Raw genomic sequence first — 22631 nt, forward strand, 5'->3', positions numbered from 1 at the left:
CTACAACTAGAAGGACCCACAACTAAAAGTACACAACTATGTACTAGGGGCTTTGGGGAGAAAAATGAAAAAATAAAATCTTTAAAAAAAATAAATGATGGCATCACAGTGTTATTTTCCTGTACTTAAAACACTTTTCCCATCACACATTACATTAAGATAAGATGGTTTATACATTCAACTTTTCCTTATAATGTCTTCTTTCATGCTTATTTTGAGTATAAAAAAACAACTCAAATGCAACTTTTTCTAGATTTAGGAAAGTATCATAATCACTGTCAATATGTCTCTTTTATATAGCATTTCATTTGTAAAAACAAATAAAAGAATTATTTCTTTAACCCTTTCCTGCTAGGTGACAATGCTATTAAATTTCAACAGGGGTCCTGTTCCCCTTTCACTAATTAAGTTTTTCCAAAATAAATACTATTTCTCATGTCAAATCTCTTGCTTTTAGTTATGTGCATTGCTGCATGCATGTCTCTTGAGTTCATTGTTTTTGAATTTATAACTGGGGTCCATCTTTTTTTCTAAAATGCATCTTAATCCAAAATCTTCACACATTAAATTGTTTATCCTACTGTATTTCTAGAAAGGGATAAGATATTTTCCTATTCTTTTCTTTCTGCTTTTCCTCTATCTTTCCCTCTTTCACCATCTACCATTTTGGATTTTTTTACTTTCCTTTTGGTTTCTTTCTCTTTTAAAGTTTCCATTGTGATCTAAGCCCCACCCTTTGAAAGGGTCGAAGCAAGGGACTTGGAAATATATTGTTGAAATGAACTATTTCTCCAAGAATGTTCAACAGTAAAGTGAATCAAACATCTCAGATGTTTTTCTTATTTCTACCAAATGTATGTCTCCACCAATCCACCTTGCTCATCATTGTAGATTAACCTTCTTATTTAATAGAGCCTTTACAGTCATACAGGGCTACTCATTTATTTTAAATTAAACTTTGCAAAATAAATACTGTAGAAATTCAATTCAGCTATACTATGTCCTTTCTAGAACATAAGAAAGTCAGTGGGTGGGAGAATAGATTCCACCTCTTCATGGGACAAACTACAAAATATTATGGCTATTGCAATCTACCACAACAGCTGTCATATTGCTGGCAACTTTCAGACACAAAAAATATTTCCAAAAACAATTTTCATGAGAATGGAGAGGGAAATCATTAGTCATTGAGAAAATTAAGAAAAAACTAGAAGCACGTTTCTTTCTTCTATATGCAAATGTAATTATAGGATTCATGTCTTATTCATCTTTTCAATCATTGGAAGAGTATCTGTCATATAGTGAGTGGGAAATAAAAATTTGTTGAATTAATAATAAATGAATTTGAAATATGTAAAGTGGGCTATGAGTAAAATTAAAGTGATTTTCTACTCTTTTCTATGCCTCTAGGTCTCAGAAACAACTTTACTATAAAATCCTAGGGCATACTTTTGAATTGAGCAATTTAGGACCTAGATATGGTAATATTTTAATCAGATGAGCAAGGGAGCCTTATGTGCATTCAATGTGTTACTAATGTTAAAGGAAGCAAACTGCAAATGGATAAAAATTCTTGTAGTATACTTTCCATTTTTATAGCAATACCCACATTAGCATGGAAAATGTGAAGGCATTTATAGGCTACTTGCATTTCTGTGTAGAATTCCTCATGATGATCATATATTTATGTCTAAGCACATTTTAAACTTACAAAACTTTTAAATGAGATGCAAGTTCTACAAACATTTCTAACAGGAGTTTTGCCACTTGGTGTTCAAACTTCACATTCAACTATTGCAAACTTTGTGGCTCATTATGCATGGAAAGAATGGTAGGTATGTATTTATCACCTTGACAGACTAATTATGGATAATAAGAGAAAAAAATCAAGTGCACAAATTAATGACCATTTTAAATCTTTTTGAGGAAAATGTAATTAGTTTATTTTCAGATAACTTTTAAAATATCATTGTCAGACAAAATTGCAGCTTGTCAGTCATGACGAAGATTTAGTCGAATGTACCTTCAGAATTTTAAACAACTTTATCACGTTATCAAGAAATTATATGAGTCTATAAGCTAATTAGAAATATGATTAATGGAAAAGTAAAAAGTTATGAAAATGTGCATCACTGATTTAAAGAAGTTTAGAAATCAATAAAGCCTAGTTAATTGAAAATGCTAAACTGCATAAATTGAATAATTTGCAGAAAACTTTTCTTCAAGTATTCTAATAAAGTGCAATCAAGCTTCCTCAAAATTAAGGCATCATCCATAATATCATGAATTAGCTGTAAAATTCCTGTCTATACTCTCATCCAAACACTATCGGTTAACACGGATACTCATTAATTCCTGCAGATTTTCTATAGCAGATTAGAATTAATAGGAAAATTGTTTTGTACATTTCCCCAAACAACCGCTATTACCAAGCACATGAGGTAAGTGGACACGCTTGCCCCTAGGATTCTGAGGCATCTGATGCAATGTTTCTTTGAAGTCCCCTTTCTTACTATCTCAAGAACCACAATTCCTATTATTCACCAAATAAATTATCTTACATTCCTCATAACAGTAAAAAATCAAGTGTCCTGTCTTCATATTATTGCAGGCCACTTTCTACATATGGAGGCCTTCCCTTAATCTCTTTTAACATAAGTCCTGGCTGATATGTGTTCTCTCAATACTGGTCTCAAAATCGGTTTCCCCTGGAAGCATTTGTTATTTAAAACTGTATTAGTTTGTGGCTATTCCAAATATTTTTTTAAACAAATTGTGGTAGAAAAATTTTAAAAACATCACCTTATGTATGTTCTCAATTCTCAATGTTCTCAATTTTGCATATATGTAAAGCCAATTATTTCAGATTAAAGCACAGGCATTATATCTTATAATTCTTTTGTAACCTCTTTCACAAATGTAGATTTACTGTCAGAATAATTAAACATAAAAATTAGCATAAATGTATTGTGCAAGTATATATATGTTTAAGATAAATTTCCAAAAAGCGATGCTCCCTCTAAATGACATTGACAATCAATAAATATGAATTTATACTATTCAATTTAACATTTTAGAAGTTAAACAAAGAAAGGTAGGTGATACATAATCTGTTTTTGATCAATTATTAGTGCTATACCTATGAAGGTATTGAACTGAAAAAACAAAAGATGAAAGTAATGATTGTTATTTGATTCTCTACTTGATCCAATACAGTATCTAGAGCATTCTATGGTGTAATTGTATAAATTATTGAACTAGTGCAGCAAGGTCATAATTCTTCTCCACCCTCCCAAACCTTCCTCCCATTCATACTTTTTCCCTTTATGTACTTTGTTATATATATACTCATGATAATTTTTAATAGCAAATAATGGTAAATAGAGCTCACAAAAGCTAATATACCCCCCAAAATGATAAAATTTAGAAGGAATGGGAGAGGTGGACTGGAAAAGATGTAAGAAAAAAACATAGCATTGAAACACTTAAAAAAAAAGAAACATGTTTTTAAATTAACCTTCAGCCAGAATGAGGCTCCTTTCACCTCCCAAAACCTTTGCTTTCTTCTCCTTTTGTTCTTGCTTCTTTCTTCTGTTGCTTCTCCCTAGTTGGGAGACAAGGTTGTTTGTAAGTTTTCTTGTGGAAGCTAACTCTGTTTACATGTTCATTCAGAGAATTATTTCCTTTAGATTGTCCCTATGGTCTCAGCTTTCCTTTGTGTGGTTTATAATTGAGAGGCCAAAACCAAACTTGCTTTGAGATCAAACACTGGGCTCCTTGGGAGACTGGAGTCTGCACTACCTCTGCTGTCAATGTGAATGTTTCAAAGATAGACACTGTTGATTGTCTACATAACATCGCTTTCATCTTCCTTCTGCCACGTTTGAATTCCTTTTTTTGTTTAAATTCAATTGCTACCCCAGATGACTAAGGGAAAGCTGCTAGTCTTAGGAAAATACTCTGATAAATTGAAGCTAATCCTAGCAATCTCATTCCCTCAACCACTATATTCTTACAATTGGGCATCTCATTAGATTCTGGTCAATGACATGCAAAGGAAAATCTTTGAGGGACTCTTGGAATAGTTCTCTCTATTCTTCTCTCTGGACACATATCCAAATATGTCACCTGCAATGGCTACAAATTCCCTACCACCAGCCTGAGCACAGCCACACTGTGGGGAAAGGCAGAGCCAAGAGGACTACAGAAATGTGAGCCGCCATGCTTGGATCCTACACTTCCTCTGGACTACTGTCATACAAAAGACCATCCTTCTCACTGTTCCAATCATTTTGAAAAAGTGATTTTGTCCAGTAAAAACAGCAGAGGGTATTTTAACTAATACAAATGAATGCTCCAATAATATCAAATCTATGCAGTAAATCTGCAGGTTTTTTCATTTCCAAATCCTCCTCAAAATGTTCTAATTTTTTTCTGGTTGTTCCCAAGTATGTTTCTCACATGATGGATTAATGCATCAGCCTTTCAACTACAGTCACTACACAGCCTCTGCTCAGGTCTTGCTCTTCTTTTCCTCAGTTCTGCTTGTCCAATTCCTCTTCCCACTGAGCCGCACAGAAGAGTCAACATGGATGGTGCCCAGCAGGAAATCAATAATATTCAGGCAAAGCTTTCCATCTCTGAATGTCACCAAAGTCTTCAATCTTCCAGCTGCATTGCTACATTCTGTGCAGGGAAGCAAACATTATTCTCCTCCTCAATTCTGTACCATACTTGGGATCTCATTCCCAGTGCAGTTCTGATGTTGCCCAAAACTGTTCTACATGTTTCTGCCTTTCACTCCTCCCTCAATCAGGGCTCAAAAGCAGGCCATGTAGGGAACCTGAATGCCTCATATCACTGCTGTCATGCTCTCACCTCTCTCCTTTCCCTATTAAAAGGAAAGTTTCAATGGATTCAAGTGGATATCATGAGGAGGGTAAGATGCTGATGCTGGAGGTGTTGGTTGTAGCTGTAGCAGCTGTGAACAGACCTCAGCCAACCATGCTTGTTACAGTCAAAATTTAGAAAAATAGTCTACATGGCTGAATGTTTTTCTTATTAAAATACCTATTTACTTTTCCTTGTTTTTACAAACACTGCTTGTGTAAGTACCTTAAGGCAATTTCCAAATCTTTCTTGAATCTAATTAGATTTTTAAAACACTTAAAGTAGTAACACTCATGGAGATAATTTCTATCTAGGTCACATTCTGAATTGAAACCTGCCCACAAACTCCATGTTTATAGCTCTTAGACGATCATAACAACTAAATTATAGTCATTTCACTCAGCCTACTAAATTCCTCTTTTGCCTTGAGTCAATTATTGTCATCTGAACCCCATGGCAGCTGAACATCCAGAATATTTATGGACTAAATCCAGATGAAAGCATATGTTGTCTAGGATGATTTGATGACTGGGACTGTGAACTTACTATTCACAGAGGCTATGCAAATAACATAAGTGAGTGGGCCATGTAGGATGGCCTGGGACAAAGTGGCCTAGCTGGTGCAGGAACGCATGTGTCTTGTCTAAAGGGGCCCTCATTTCTCAGCTCCAGCTCATGGTGCCAGATAGAACTGTATATTACACACCTTCTGTTTTTTTAAGAGAAACGGCAATTCTAGGTTTCTATGTAAAATATCTTTAAGTATTTTGCAATATTGGCTACTTTCTAAAAATGTTTCAAAACATTATGTGGAAATGCAAATCAAAAGCATAATTAGATACAAGAAAATAGCAAGTGTTGGCAAGGACATAGAGAAATTGGAACCCCTGTGCATTGCTGGAGGTAATGTAAAATGGTACAGCTGCTGTGGAAAATAGATGGGCAGTTCCCAAAATAATTTAACATAGAATTATCATATGATCCAGCAATTCCACTCCTAGATATATACCCAAAAGAACTGAAAGCAGGGACTCAGATACTTGTACACCACTGTTCCTACTGGCATTACTTACAATAGGTAAAAGGGGGAAATAACCCAAATGTCCATCAATAGATGAATGGATAAGAAAGATGTGGTATATACATACAATAGAATATTATTCAGTCTTAAAAAGGAATGAAATTCTGATAAATGCTACAATATAGACCTATGAAGCTTTAAAATATTATATTAAATTAAATAATCCAAACACAGAGGACAAATATTGCACGATTCCACTTACATGAGGTACCCAGAGTAGTCAAATTCATAGTGACAGAAAGTAGAGTGGTGGTCTTCAGGTGTTGGAATCGGTGTAATGGAGAAGTATTGTGTAATGAGTAGACTTCCAGTTGGGATGATGAAAAAGTTTTGGAGATGGATAGTAGTGATGGTTGGACAACAATGTGAATGTACTTGATACCACGGAATAGCACATTTTAAAATGATTCAAATGGTAAACTTTATATTGTTATGCATATTTACCATAAAACAAAAAACCATGTGAGCCTGATGAAACACATCTGTGCATGGAATTAGGTCTAGAAACAAAACTGTAGTAAAAGATTTAACATGCAACTAATTGTGGAAGATTAAACAGTGAAAGAATGAATGAGAATATAAAGAAGTAAATTGTCATATACTGAATATAGGGAGTATTTATGCTATAGAAAATTTGCTTCTTTTTAAAGTATTCAATAAGCATTTACAAAAATTGACTCCCTTTATCAGATCTCTAATGAAACTAGTTAAACTGGTTCAAAATCAGCCCCTAACTCTGATATAACCATTTTGAAGTTAGTATATATATCCCCTTAACAGAAATGGGGATGGATGGAGCAGACTCCAATTTCCAATGATAGGCTCAGAGTACGCAGGGAAGGGAAATGAAACAATAAGAGGAAGGGACTCTAACTACGAGATAGTACAGCTGTAGCTGGCACATCACTTCCTCCTACTTTTTCTGAAGACCCAAGATCTGATCCTTTGGCTTGTCTGGGGCCAGGAGTTTTCATAGGGAACCCAACAAGTTATGGTCCTAAACGTGTCACTACTGTTGCATCTATTGTCACCTACATCTTTCTAGAGCTGGACTAATCAGATTATCTTTTCTGGGAATCTGAAATTTTGAATCACCTGTACGCGTAGAGTGTCTGAGGCAGTCTCGTTAAAACTTTGACAATTTCAGAATGGCAAGTCTCAATATTGTGAGGTTGACTGATCAGCGGACTTCCTGCGGCTTGATTGTCCAAAGCCTTTGAATTCTGAGAGGTACTCTAGTAAACTATCATATTATAAATGTCTTGTTTTTTCTATAAAATCTCCAATTGTCCTTAAAGTAGCTTATGTAAGTTTTTGCTCCTTGGAACCGGAGAAAGACTGCTAACATCAAATTCAACAAGAATCTCAACTGAATTGTTTTTGACCTTGAAAATGACTTTAAAATTTGTTAGTAAGAATCGAAAGGGAAATAGCATAATTTATTATCTTTACTGGAGCAGAACTATATATTAACATTAGGTCATGTAACTAAGCCACAGTAACTCAAACTTAAACAGATGTTACAATAGTTTTCAAACTGAAGAGCAACATATGAAAATATAAATATGAATTATGTAGTTTTTTCAAATATCTCAGACAGATGTCTAAACTTAGATATTTCATAAAACAAATTGAAATCAAATAAAATATGCTTTTTCTCCTATTAGGTTAGCAAAGATGTAAAATATGATAATACAAATGCAGGCAAATGTGCAAGAAAAGAAACATACTCAAATACATTGTAACCAGCATAAACCTTTTGGAAGCAATTGAGCAACTCCCACACAGAGTCTCTAAAAATATATATAATTTTGACCCATTATTTCAATTTTAAGAAATTATCTTAAGACTATAACCAAAGTATGAAAAAAAATGCATTCTCAAGTATACTTATCCTCCAAATAATACAAAGATCATCTATAAGAGAACAATTAACTCTTCCCAAACTGTGTTCCATAGTATGTTTACCAATGTTATTTGAATTAAGGGTTTTGTGACCAAGAATATTTAACAGATTCTTTTAAACAGGAGTCTTCACTCTGAGCCTTCTCAAACATTAAATGCTAGCATGTTCTATAAGTTCCCAAGAGAGACATTTTCAGAAAGACCTTATCCTTAGGACATTAAAAGATGATGAATTTGAAGAGTAACTAATTCTGTGGAAATTGCTTATAATTCATTTGACATTGGAAAAGGAAGAATAAGGAGTCGGAAAGAGAAGTTGTGGAAGGTAAAACAGGAATGTTGTTTTGATCACAAGGTAATTTTTTTGTTTGTTTTTCAAATTTTCTGTAGTGTGTTTACAAAACTTTATCCAAAAGAAAGTAATAAATAAAAATAAATTCCTAATTTTAGTACAAAAGTAAGATAATCTCTGATAAAATCTTACTTCTGGAAATGGCTTTAAGACAATAACGGAACGATGTTAACTTGCACTATTTTCTGTATACATATGTGTGTGTATTGTATGTGTGTGTACTGTACATGTGCCAGAGAGAGCAGGTGAAATATATCCACATACATACATCAGGTAGGTAAAGGAAGACGTGTTTTCCCGATCCTGACATATCAACGATTTTGGTTCCTTCTTTGAAGTAGAAAATATCTATTTATTTTTAAAGACTTTATTTTTCCTTTCTTCCAAAGACCCCTGGTACATAGTTGTGTATTTTTAGTTGTGGGTCCTTCTAGTTGTGGCATGTGGGACGCCGCCTCAGCATGGCCTGATGAGTGGTGCCATGTCCGCGCCCAGGATTCAAACTGGCGAAACCCTGGGTCGCCGAAGCAGAGCACGCAAACTTAACCACTCGGCCACGGGGCCAACCCCTGAAGTAGAAAATATTTAAATTTCATTAAGGACTTCAATGAACTATAATGAAAATAACTTGATTTTCTTTAGCATCAAGATGTATAAAATTCAACACCATTCATTCTCCTCCAGGAGAGAAGACATTAAGACATTTCATATTTAAATAAAAGAACCCCGTGTTCTGCAAGTGAATGTGAACAGACTGATCCTCAAGCCGCTCATGAATCTAGACTCATTATTTGGCAGTCATGCTTTCATATTGTATTAATGATCTAGAATTAGTGTTATATTTTTGGTTTTGTTTCAATTATAAACCCACTTTGTCTCAGATTGGAGAGAAGGTAAGTCACTAGAATAGGGGACATACCAAACCATAATGATGCCTCCTTCACTCTTCCTATAGGACAGTGGCAGGAAAAGGTTATCATTCAAACACGTTAAAATCATTAAATTAACTATTACACTAATGAATCATTAATTAAATGTTATTAATCATGTATTTAATTAAGTTAACGTAACCATTAAAACACATTAAATTCAAATGGGTTTCTTTTTGAGATGATGAAAATGTTCTAAAATTGATCGTGGTGACAGTTGCACCTGTCTGTGAATATACTAAAATCCACTGAGTCACATACTGTTGTCAAAATTGACTATAGTGGAGCCATTTTTAAATGGAGTCAGAGCTGCCTTTTCAGAGAAACAGCTTCGCTGTCTTGAACCTTGGATTGGGCCAAACCTTTGGACTGGGCCAAAACCGCAATTGTTCTGCAAGCAATTGTTTGAGAAGTCAGCAGGACAGATATCCTGATTACAAAGACAGGATTGTGGGCTTTCTGAAGATAGAATCAATAGTCAATCAATGTTTAGCCAAGACTAGCTCTGTGCCTCCAACTCCAATTGAAATTCTTTATAATACAACCTCCCTTCTTCGCCTTTAAAAGCCCTGACCTTTACTCCCCAGCAGGACACTGTTTGGCTTTCTACATGAATCTGTGCTCCCTAAATTGCAGTTCTTTGATCTCAAATAAACTCTTTGCCTCTTAAACTGGTTTCTGTTTATTTCAGGCTGACACTGTAAGTGGGTGAATTATATGACATGTGAATTTTATCTCTAAAAAGCTATTTGTAAAAACAATGAGATGAGAGGATTGAAGCTTGATGGCTATTCCTGGAATTTTGTAAACAGAAAAATCTCATCGTTGGAAACAAAGGCACTGCAGCATTAAAACCACTGATTTTACTCACTAGCTTGTTTACTGAGAAGCTAACTCAAAAATCATCCACCAACAAGACATCTGCTCTGGTCCTAAACAGTTTTGTCCAAGTTTGTCGGTCTTTTATTTGAAACCCAAGAACATTTCTGTGGGTACATGTAGGCGATATTTATGTAAAACTTTTTGTCTTCTGATCATAGTAAGGTAACTTTATTATACTAAGATGTTATATACTTTAAAAGTGGCTTTTAATCGAGGTTTTTTAAGTGTTATAATTGGCCTATAGCACCATACTTCTCAGATAATTTTTGGGATCATATGTCTAAAATTCTCCAAACTGTTTCATGTTGTCAGATATCCCATTTCATGTACCACGTGCCCATCCAGTCCTCAACATACTCAGAAACACCTGCCTGGACAAAGAGATTCTTATGTTGTTATCTTGCCTCTGTTGTACTGAATATATCCTAATATTTTTTACCTATGTGTTGATAATCTTATCAGTCAGCAATTATATTCCTCTATCAGGAGGAATACAACTTTTTATCTGTAAAAGACCACATTCTAAAATGATAAGATATATTGCATGATTTAAAAATATGAATCATAGTCTATAGTATTTTAAGACTCTGAATTTTCAAATCCACTTGTTAGAAACAGTAGGCAGAAAATATGCTGAACTAAGATAAGTATTTTGGTGAAGAGACAGTTTGACTTCTCTAAATCTGCCATTCTGTGCCCTAAATTTTATGAAATAGCTACATAAAATCCTGGCTTTCACAGAATTAAATCAATTCATCATCAAAAGTGAATCTGTCTTTAATTATTAATAACTTGAGTCCCAAATTTAGCTGCACTTTATAATTTTCAGAAATTAAATCAATCATAAAACAAAACCAAGGTATGAATGCACATTTTCAAGATTGTATGACGCAACTCTTTCTTTAAAGAGATATATTCTAAATCTTTGCTAAAATAAGAAAATATAATTATTCATGGTCTGACCTAGAGTTTTAACATTACAGAAATGTGTGCTTTGCTGATAGTTAAATGATTTTGCAGTCAGAAGAATGTCCAGCTATCTTAATAATGGCAGTTTTCACCAAAGAAAACCTTGGGCCTCTTAAATTCTAAGGAGTTAGGTCTATTTTAGGGTTCTTTAAATGATTGGATAAATTAAACTTGTTCACCACTAGACTTGATTTGAGTGTTCTAGACCCAGTCCATCCAGGACTTACCCTTTCTTTCTGTGTCTATATTCTTAGGGAATCTTCAGTCCTATCCAGAATTTCACGCACACCTAGAAGAAATCTATTCTCTCAGCAAAAATGTATTAAGTAACTGTGTCAACTTTATGTGTTAACTTGACTGGGCTAAGAGATGCCTGGACAGCTGATAAAACCTTCTGTCTGGGTATGCCTGTGTAGGTGTTTCAGTAAGGGGTTAGCATTTGAATCAGTAGACTGAGTAATAAAGGTCAAGCTTGACAATGTAACTGGGCATCATCCACTTCCTTGAGGGCCTGAATAAAACAAAAGGGTGCAGGAAGGGCGAATTCACTCTGTTTGCTTGAGCTGAGACATCCACCTTCTCCTGCCCTCAGACATCAGCTCTCTCAGTTCTTGGGCTTTGAGACTCAGACTGAGACTTACACCTTTGGTTTCTCTGGTTCTCAGCCTTTGAGTTTGCACTGGAACTACACCACCAATTTTCCTGGGCCTCCAGCTTGTAGATGGCAGATGGTCAGCCTTCTCAGCCCATGTAATCTCAGCCTTCCAAAATTTTGTGAGCCAATCCCTCATAATAAATCTCTTTATATCTTTATCTGTATATCCCATTGGTTCTGTTTCTCTGAAGAACCCTGACTATACAGCACCTAATAGGTACAAGGCACACTAGCAGTAAATGTGACCAGTAGTGCATCACGGATCTTATAGTCTAAGGTGGTGGAGCAAGGTGGACAAACAAGTAGCAAAGTAACATATATACAACAGTATGTCAGATAGTGGTAAGCGCTGTGAAGAAAACGTGAGGGAGTAAGTGTAATGAAAGGGTTTGTGTTCAGGTGAGGGGGGTTCCTTCAGCTAGCATGTCAAGGAAGGCATCTCTGACTCTGAATGAAGTGAAAGTGTAACTTAGGAAATCTGGGAGAATAACATTTCAGGCAAGACGAGAAACAGCAAAAGCCTTGAGGTAGCATTTTTCAAGAACAAGAAGTATAGTCCGGACAGAGAATAGTGAGCCAGGCAGAGAGAGTTTAAGGAATAAGGGGTGTTATGTGCTAAATGTATCCCTCAAAATTCATATTTTGAAGCCCTAACCCCTAGTATCTCAAAATGTAACTGTTTTTGGTAATAGGGCCTTAAAAATGTAATTAAGTTAAAATGAGGAAGGAAGGAAGAGGCAAAGCCATTAAAAGTATTACCTTCACAGAGATTTTGCATGTGTATTTTTAAGATACATCAATTTAATTTTAAGTGATTCTAAACTAGGTAGTCATCTTCTCCTCAGCAGATATTAAGAATGTTAAATTGCTACTAGAGAAATACGAACAAACTTTCTTAAATAGTATTTTATTTGAATCTTTTGAATACCGTTTTTATGGACATACATACAATTTGTTTACAAACATATTTAATAGAAAGAAATGCAAAATATAATTTGATGTTATTTAGTATGAGCTTTCATCAATAGGCAAATTTCTCAAAAGTTGCATGGAACTGGAATTATTCTATCAAAGAAAATAAAATCACACTGGACAAGGTGTGCGGGCAAAAGTTGATTTTTTTGATAGATTGACAGCAATAGGAGAGAGAGCACAGATCATGTCTGGACAGCCAGTTTCATCCTGAGACAAACGGTTGGAGGATTTTCAAGTACTAGGATGAGCTAGTAAAAAAGTACTGGAGGACAGAGGATGTTAGATGGGATTGACAGGATAGATGAGAAGTTGATCGATAGGATATATTGAGTACATTGAGTCATTCTTGAGTTTGCAAATGTCTTTCTTTGCGTTTAGGCCATCTGTGTTTGCTAATTGGTGCTCATGGAAGTTGGGTTCCTTCCCTCTCACAGAGACTGGGAGATAGGGCTCTCTCTTCCTTGATGATTACTTTTCAAAGGAATGGCTCCTAGCTCCTTGAGGAAGATGTTGCTAGGTTATAAAGTTGGCAAGAGGCTAGAAGATTTATATACATTTCGAAAGGGCAGAGAAAGAGTGTACAATTGCAAGTTTTCCAAAGTCAATGCTCTAAGGAAAAGGAGGTCAGGAGACTATAGCCAGTAAGAAATCTGTCTTAAGTTTAGTCAAGCTGAGAGGAGCGTTAAAGCTATCTTGGTCAACTGTAACACGGGTCAGATTAGGCATTTGAATTGAACTTATTATTTAAAAATAATTTTATATTTAACATACTATAACTGTATAATTTTAGGTTTGGGTATGTAATTTTCTTAAACTTAGGTATATCTGATAAGTTTATACACTTCTTAATCCTTATATAGTAATACTGAGAAGGAATTATCTTCATATAAGGGATTCATGGGCCTCAGAGGTCAGTCTGTTTGCGACCCAAATCTGACATTTCATAGTTGTGTGACCTTAAGTGAATGACATAGTTCTTTCTTGTAAAATGGAGAAAAGACTAGCCACCTTGCAGAGTCTTTGGCTAGATCTGACAAGATACTACTGTAAAACACAGAGCACAGTGACTAGGCTGTGTTCTAGACATAGGAGACTGACATCAAATAGAGTCCTTTCCCCTAGTTGCCAGAAAACTGTTGTAAATAAAGTTGGATTAGAAAATACAACAATTTTCTGATAGGGGAAAAGTAGCTGTATTCTCCCTATCTCTTTTCCTCCTCAAACAGCATATAATTATACCCTACATGACCGAATGTTTAGAGCAAGGGCCTTGAAGTCCTCAGTTTGGGAATTCCATGCTTTAGTGCACCAATGACTTCTGTGACCTTAATTGAACCTCTGGCCCAGAGCTCCTCCATTTGTCAAATAGATATAATAATGGAAAACATCTCTCCCTCACAAGGGTGCTTTTAGTATTACTGAAAAAAGAATCATTTTAAAGCACAGAAGATGAAAGTACTGTTTTTATTAAAAATGTGATGAATTGTTGGTAATTCATAGTCTGTGATGTTGTAAGAGTCAGTAGCTGTAGGAAACACAGACTCTCTTGAGAGTCCTGGCCAGAAGAAACTATATAATGGCAATTGAATTACTTGTTAAATTGAAAAAAATCATTGAGAAAACTCAATATCCCTATGGAGGAAGAAGCAGCTATTACACTATACCTCAGTAGAATGCCAATAACACTGGAAGGAAAGTTAGATATGATCTCATTTCTTGGCCATGTCTATAAGAGGCAAGTGCTTCCCTGAGACACAGCCAAGACATTTCCTTTTATAGAGCAATACACTGTCAAAGTATTAAAAAAATAAAGCATTTAATTTAGTGTTTGGAAAGTCAGGACCTTTACCCACATTAATAAATTAACACATACTAATGAATTTGTCACATGCATATTTTATATATTGATAAGCTATGCAATCAATAAATGTTTTAAAATATAAAGATAGTCAAATTGAATGAAAGCTTCCCAATGTTGACAGCATTCCTTTGTAAGTTGTAAAATTTCAGCTTGAGAAGAGATAGACTTTTTATCTTCGATGAAACAAGTTTTGATAAGAAAGTTAATGTTTTAAATAAGATCAGGGCCAGCCTGGTGGTATAATGGTTAAGTTTGTGTGCTGTGCTTTGGCAGCCCAGGGGTTCATGGGTTTGGATCCTGGCCATGAACCTACACAGTGCTCGTCAAGCCATGCTGTGGCAGTGTCCTATATACAAAATAGGAAGATTGGCATGGATGTTAGCTCAGGGCCAATTTTCCTCACCAAAACAATAAGTAAATGAGATCAATACTTACTGGAATGGGAATAAAGTTTATAATCTTTGTGGCAGGTTATATTTAAAATACTGAATGCATTAATCATAAATTATCCTTAAAAATTCTTCATAATGTCAAAAATAAATAAAGATGGACATTAGTTAAATTGGTAAAGATTTTAATCCATATTAACTGTTGCAATAGGGAAGAGTCCAGCATGAACTGCCCTCAACGTCTGTTTGTACAGAGGTGACTGAGTATTCTAAAGGGAGAAAGAAGGAATAAGGAAGGGGTTGAGCAGAGACTCAGCAGAGTTAAGGAAGAGAAAATTACAAAAAACTAAAGAGAAGAGGGTGTTAGCCCATGTGAAACCCATGTGGGTTTGCTAACCCACATTTATCGATGTTAGGCTCCTACCCTCCCACAGAAATTGGAAGACAGGGGCCTTATCTTTAGACATTGGCTAGAACAAACAGTTGAATTCCTTTGGCAGTCTGGAGTTTTCTCAGGCAGGTCCTTTAAGGGAGATAGCACCATCCTAGCGATGAGGCCTTGAGCTGTTAGAAACTATGTTAGTGTTTGTTCAAGTCTTAATGGGTCAAGGTTGAGGTCTAATTGAAAACAGGGATCAGAGGATCCTGGCTAAAGTTTGGTTAAGGAAAGTACCCTTGTCAATGGAAACTCTGAAACTTGGAGTTATAGCCATAAAGCCTCTCTCTCTGACCTCTTCTACCATATCCTGATTTGGCACTAAATGCCATAAATTCCTTTATTCATTCATCAGATATTTGTCAAACGGTCAAGTTCTCTGTAAAATACTAGAAATTCAAAGACAGATTAGATGTGGTTTTGCCTTTTGATCAAGGGGCCTACAGTCTGGATGAGAGTAAAAGCCATAAAGAGATAGTTAAAATAAAATACTAGAGTTGCTATGATAGAGGTCTGTACAAGGTACAGTGCATGCATAAAGAGTGAGACATCAACTGTACCTGACAGGGAAGGAGAACAGTGAATATTAATAAAGGAGGTAATGTTTGAGGTGAATTTTGATGAGGAGATAGATGTTCTTCAGGTAGACAGGGACAGGAAAAGGCAGTGAATGCAGAGGAATCAGAACGAACAAAACCACAAAGATACAAAGTTCTCCAGCTTATCTGAGAACTGCACGTAAAAGAATAGAGTCTATGAATAGGACAGGGACTCAAGAGAATGGAAGCGGTATTCCAGTTAGGCAAATAGAAGCAGATGGTGAAAGAAAAGCTATACCATCATGTCGCAGTATCCAAATTGTGCAACAATGCACCCCAGGTACCAAAGAAAACTTATAGAACTGCCAAGCACACTTTAAATTTCAGGAAAAAAAACAGCAATATCTGTGGAATACCATGCAGTTTACCACTATTATGTTGCTGGAACCTAACTACTTAATAAATTAAGCTGTTGGATATTTGTTTTGCCTGAGGGGTGCTTGGAAGAAAATAACTGAGTCACAGAGAATCCCAAGAGTCAAGAAAGTTTGAGAACTATTGCCATAACGACTTTTAACTTTATTTTATAAGAAACAGGGACAACCAGAAGAATTTTAAGGAAGGGAACAAAATGGGCAAAATTGTATTTGGGGAAGATCATTTTAACAGCAGTGGGAGCATGCCTTCAAGACTTGACTTTTTGGAAGCACAGAGACTAGATATCATTGTAATTAGACAAGAGACAATAATATGTCTAGTGAATGATGGAATCCATAACTAAAGGAATAACTGCTTTTACTTAGACAAGTGGCTCTGACCTTCCTTGTTGTTCCATTGGAATGCTAGAAGTCTTTGACAACACCCTTGAAATTATTAAATTATATTAACTATACTTAACTGTTCATTTAATTGCATTTCTTTTTTTACATTTTGTTCTAGATTTTATATTTCATTCACCGTAAAGGTATTTGAGCAAAGTATTTATAGTCTTACACAGAACAATGGTCTGACACAGAGAGACATTCTTGCATGTCTCAGTAAACATGGTGTCTTTAAAATAATAGGTTGATGTTACATTATACCTTTAACTTACTTTACAAAGAAAGCTAATATTCTACTAATTGAGAATCAGTGAACTAGACCGATCAGTCTAACGGAAGCCAATACCAGAAGTATTTTCTTAGTACATATGACTCATACAATATCTTCACTTGTGAGCACAATTCCTGGTTGCCCATGCACTGAACTTCCCTTGCTACTGAGCACCTTATTTGCAAGATCATTTTATACAGTATGTAGCTTTTTCAGATTTTTTTTTTCACTTAGTAATATGCATTTAAGGTTCCTCCATATCTTTTCATCCCTTGATAACTCATTTTTTTTAATGCTGAATAATATTCTGTTGTCTGGATGTAGCACAGTTTGTTTATCCATTCACCTACTGAAGGACATCTTGGTTGCTTCCGTGTTTTGCCAGTTATGAATAAAGCTGCTATAAACATCCATGTGCAGGTTTTTGTGTAGATATAAATTTTTGCTTCCTTTGGGTAAACACCAAGGAGTACAATTGCTTTATTGTATGGCAAGAGTGTGTTCAGTTTTGTAAGAAACAACCTAGCTGTCTTCCAAAGTGGCTGCACCATTTTGCATTCCCAAGAGCAATGGATGAGAGTTCCTGCTGTTCCACATCTTCGCTAACATTTGGTGTTGTCAGTGTTCTGGATTTGGGCCATTCTAATAACTATATAGTGGTATCTCATTGTTGTTTTAATTTGTATTTCCCCAATGACATGTGATATGGAGCATCTTTTTATATGCTTATTTGCTGTCTGTATGTCTTCTTTGGTGAGGTGTCTGTTAAGGTCTTTGGCCCTTTTTAAATTTTTTTTTTGAGGAAAATTAGCCCTGAGCTAACTGCTGCCAAGCCTCCTCTTTTTGCTGAGGAAGACTGGCCCTGAGCCAACATCCATGCCCATCTTCCTCTACTTTTAAAGGGGATGCCTACCACAGCATGGCATGCCAAGTGGTGCCATGTACGCACCCAGGATCTGAACTGGCGAACCATGGGCTGCCATATTGGAATGTGTGCACTTAACTGCTGGGTTAGTGGGTGGGCCCCCACGGCCCATTTTTTTAATCATGCTATTTGCTTTCTTATTGTTGAGTGATTTTTAAGAGTTCTCCATGTATTTTGGATAATAGTCCTTAGATGTATCTTTTGTAAATATTTTCTCCTCATCTGTGACTTATCTTCCCATTTCCTTGAGTAGCTATTTATTTATTTTTCTTTTCTCTTTTTCTGCTGCAAAAGATTTGCCTTGAGCTAACATCTGTTGCCAACCTTCCTCTCTTTTTTTTCCCCTCTCCAAAGCCCCAGTACGTAGTTGTATATTTTAGTTGTATGTCCTTCTATTTCTTCTATGTGAGCCACCACTACAGCATGGCTACTGACAGATGGGTTATGTGGTTCCACACCCAGAAACTGAATCTAGTCCATCAAAGCAGAGAGCACAGAACTTTAGCCAACAGGCCATAAAGGCTGGCTTATAATTATTTATTTTAATCACCAAGTTATGTATACCTATTTTCAAAGTTCTGTTTGACTTTAATTGGACAAAAATATTATTAATTTTATTTTAGAGAAAATATTATTATGATTATGGAGAGATGTATTAATAAAAACATAAGCTTAACTACTGCAGGTAGAGGGAAATAGCATTAAAAAGGCAGCCTCTTCAGCTGCAATGCTTTGGTGTCAGTGGTGTCGTTCTCAGGTTTGAGAATGAAAGAAACTTGGATTTCTCAGTTCTTGCCTATTTATAGGGTCCTCAGGTATATATTGACATTAATAAAGTCATGAAACACTGAGATTAACTTGTAATGCTAATACATGGACACTGACATACCAGCCAAGTCACCAGAATTCTAGTGCCCACCATCCACGTTCTTCCTTTATTGTATCAAGGTGCTTAGGGGAAAGATTTGAACAATAAATCAAAGATAATTAGAAGTTGCATGATGACCATGAAATTATATCAAAGAGAAGTAGAGGATCTTGGGATATAATTCAGTCATGCCATGATAAAGCTAGATTAATTCTCAATGCCTTGTAACAAAGTACACCCTTCAAGACTGAGGTGAGCAGGGGTGGGGTAAGGTTTAAGGTGGGAGTAGGTGAGCTTAAACAAAGGGGGAAACATGGCAAATGCTCAGAGATAAGAGAAAATCCTTTCTTGGAAATACAAGTATTTAAAAATATCTATGTATCTATCACTTAATAGGTGTACAGAGGTGATAAATGAGAACTGCTAGAGAGGATGAGCATGGTCATATAATGAGCGGATGCTGCACTACAGAGTCTGGAAGTTTTTCTGAGAGCATCGATAGGTTTTAGGTATGTTTATTCTAGTTACAGGAAGGAGAAATATTTGAAGATGTTCATGTATAGATATAGTTAAGAAGCTTTGATTTTGTAAAAAACTTGCTACCATATAATGAAGTCTGAATTCTGTGGCAGAAACTACAGTGAGTACTTTTCATATATTAGTTCATTCAATTTTAAAAATTATTTCTGGTATAACAGTTAGAAAACTTGTTTTCTATTAGTATAAATAACTAAAGGAGACATTTCCTAGTGTTTAAAAATATTTTCTTTTTTTTAGAGGGTAAATAGTAAAGAACCACAGCTATAGTTCCAGGTTCAAGGTGGCAAGCAGACTCATAAGACACAGATCAGCTTTAATCTATTACTATGTTTATTTAGCTTTATAACAGGACATAAGGCAGGAAATACAGCAGCCACAGCATCTTCAACTCCTCTTCCTCTCAGCAACTCCACATACATAGATTCTTTTGTCCATCTCACCATAGGGACATTTGGTTTCCATAAACAAGACCCAAGGTGTATGTGGGTCACCTTGACACACAGAAGCTGGAGACTCTATTTTCTACCAATTCCTTATACTCTTCAAGTCCGCAGACTCAAAACCTACCTGCCAACTTATAGCTCTCCCAACCCAGTGCTGACTTCACACAACAAACGGAGATATTTTCTTAGCTCCACACCTTCCAAGGAAAGGTGCTGTGGAAACTCAGGTCATTCCCTGAGAGGCTGCATCAGACTAGGCTGATGTTTAATTCTTTCTCATTTTCACCCCCATGAGCTCTAGTCAATATTTTCATAAATCATACTCAAATTTTCTGTGATATTTTTTCCTGACAGGCACAGCTCTCACATTTTATGTGCAGGAAAAGCAAGCTAGCATACCTGCAATCACCAAAATTTCTAATATTCAATAAAGTGCAGGCATCCTTTTATAAAACATGTTAATCATTTTTTTTTTTTTTTTGATGAGGAAGACTAGCCCAGAGCTAATATCTGTTGCCAATCTTCCTCTTTTTGCCTGAGGAAGATTGTCACTGAGCTAACATCCATGACAATCTTCCTCTATTTTGTACTTGGGATGCCACCACAGCATGGCCTGATGAGCGGTGCACAAATCCATACCCAGGATCCAAACCCCTGAACTCCATGCCACTGAAGCAGAGCCTGTGAACTTCACTATGCCCCTGGGCCAGCCTCAAAACATGTTAATATTGATCAACGTGCTTCATAAGTCTTTTGATACTTTCTTATCAATTCTACAAGTTTCCCTCTCATTCACTACCACTTGAATCTTTTAAAAGTTATTAGAGACAATTTATATGTTTAGTTTCTCTGAGGCCATATTTCCCATTTTGTCTGGACAGCCATGGTGTTAATTTCAAGGAGGTTAATATCTATTGGGGGTTTTAAACCAGTTTCCCAAAATAACTTTTCATCCTGGGGATCATCATCAGTATACGTTTCATTTTCTTTAATTTCCATATGTAATCCCATAAAATACTTTATTATACCAAATAGCAGCAGATGAGACATTAAAGTAATTGTTATCACACAAACCACTTATTAGTATTACACCAAATAGCAGACAGTAAGATGTTAAAGCAATATTTAGCACACCAAACATTGGTTTTTATTGCAGTCCAATTTTCCCATTCTTCCAACAGAATCATCTCTTACCCATATACCATATATTTTCAGTGACAGGAATGGTCACTAGAGTGTTGAGTAAATTCAGGAGTCCTTCTGGCCTGGGGGCCAGCTCATACCCAGCTATGAAGGAATGGGTTTTAATTGACACTGTTTCCCACATATTAATGTAGAGTACAACCCATTTACCCTATAGGAAGGACACAGTGTTAGTCTTCCATCTGTTCAATACCCTCCAAGTGTACCACAAGAAATGATAGCTCCTTTTAAATTCATGGCACACATGCTATAAGAGAATGACAATAAGGACTGCATGTCCCAATGACATTCTGCTATAATTTAGATAGCCCTTAGTTCATCTTTCTGGCTTGGGCTTCTAAAACACCTAAGCATTACCCTTAAAACACAATAGCAATCAACCAATCAAGGGTGAAGATACAGGCCCTTCTCAGAGTTGTTGCTGGGTATAATGTCCCAAATGGCTTTTTCTTCCCTCCAGGTAACATGAGAGCCCCACCAGGTCCTTCTTTGCCCATTCCTAGAAATAGATGGTAGATTTGCAGAGATAAAACATAACATGTCAATCTCTACCATGAGGCAATATGGCAGCATTCGAGGTTAGTCCTAGCTTGGTCACATTAGGGAAAGTGATCATCTAATCTAGGGTTTCCTTAACCAAGTTCAAAGGAATACAGTGTCTTAAGCAGTAACATTCCCTTCAGCTGGAAGGAAGGAAAACACAATCCTAATCTAAACCACTAGATCTGACAACCCAAAAATGAAGCCTTGTGAGGTTTAAAAGACAGAATTAGTGCCTCTTCATCATTTCCCACCCATTTATTCCCAGTACACAGACACCTTCCCTAAGGCTGTACTTCCCTCAAAACCTCTCATATTCAGATGAAGCACACACCCACTGAGTTTAGCTAGCCAGCCTTTCTCATTCTTATCATCCTTTGCATCCTCTGTCATACAAAATGAATGTTTTAATTGCCTACTCCAATCTTCAATTAAGCCACTCCCATGTAACTGGTAGGAATATATGTCCATTATATGTTGTACCTTTTTGTCCCATTTTGGTAAACAGGCTATGGTGAAATGTATTCTCTGTCAGATGTATGAAGGGGACCCCAAGCATTTGTCTATTCCTGAAAAGATCTGTTGGAATACTCCAGGAGCCATGAGCAGTGTTCTGTGTAATCCATCTGTCAGTGATGTGCTGACTCTTGACCGCATGGAATTCCAGTTTTGGACATTTTTTTTTCTCTTGATAGCATTCAGGACAGTCTGTCACCATACTAGGGGTTTTTCTGGGTGACAGTGCTATATGTCATTGTTGCATCCACCATGGCATTGCTTGAGCACGACTATGCCAGCTCATCTCATGTATCCAATTGTTTTTCCCCAGCAGTAGACTAGGACATCTGCCTTGGATTTCCAGTGCCCCTCTAAGCCATAAATGTCTTCTTTTGATGGGCATCTATAAACATAATTCTCCCTAGGAGTTTCGGTAGAGATGTCTACAATTTTACCCTTTCACACCAGGCTTTTCTTATTTATCTGTTCATCAAGGAACATTTGCCTGCCTCCCCATGCGGCATAGCCATGAGCATGGCCCAGAAGCCTCTCTACGTGTATTCAGACATTTCCCTGAGGCCAAGAACCAAGTTCTGCACTGAACATACACTGCTCTCACTTCAGCCCACTGTGTACACTTACTGCTTCTGCAGCTAAGA

The sequence above is a fragment of the Equus asinus genome, chromosome 24, assembly GCF_041296235.1.
Source record: "Equus asinus isolate D_3611 breed Donkey chromosome 24, EquAss-T2T_v2, whole genome shotgun sequence".
NCBI lineage: Eukaryota > Metazoa > Chordata > Mammalia > Perissodactyla > Equidae > Equus > Equus asinus.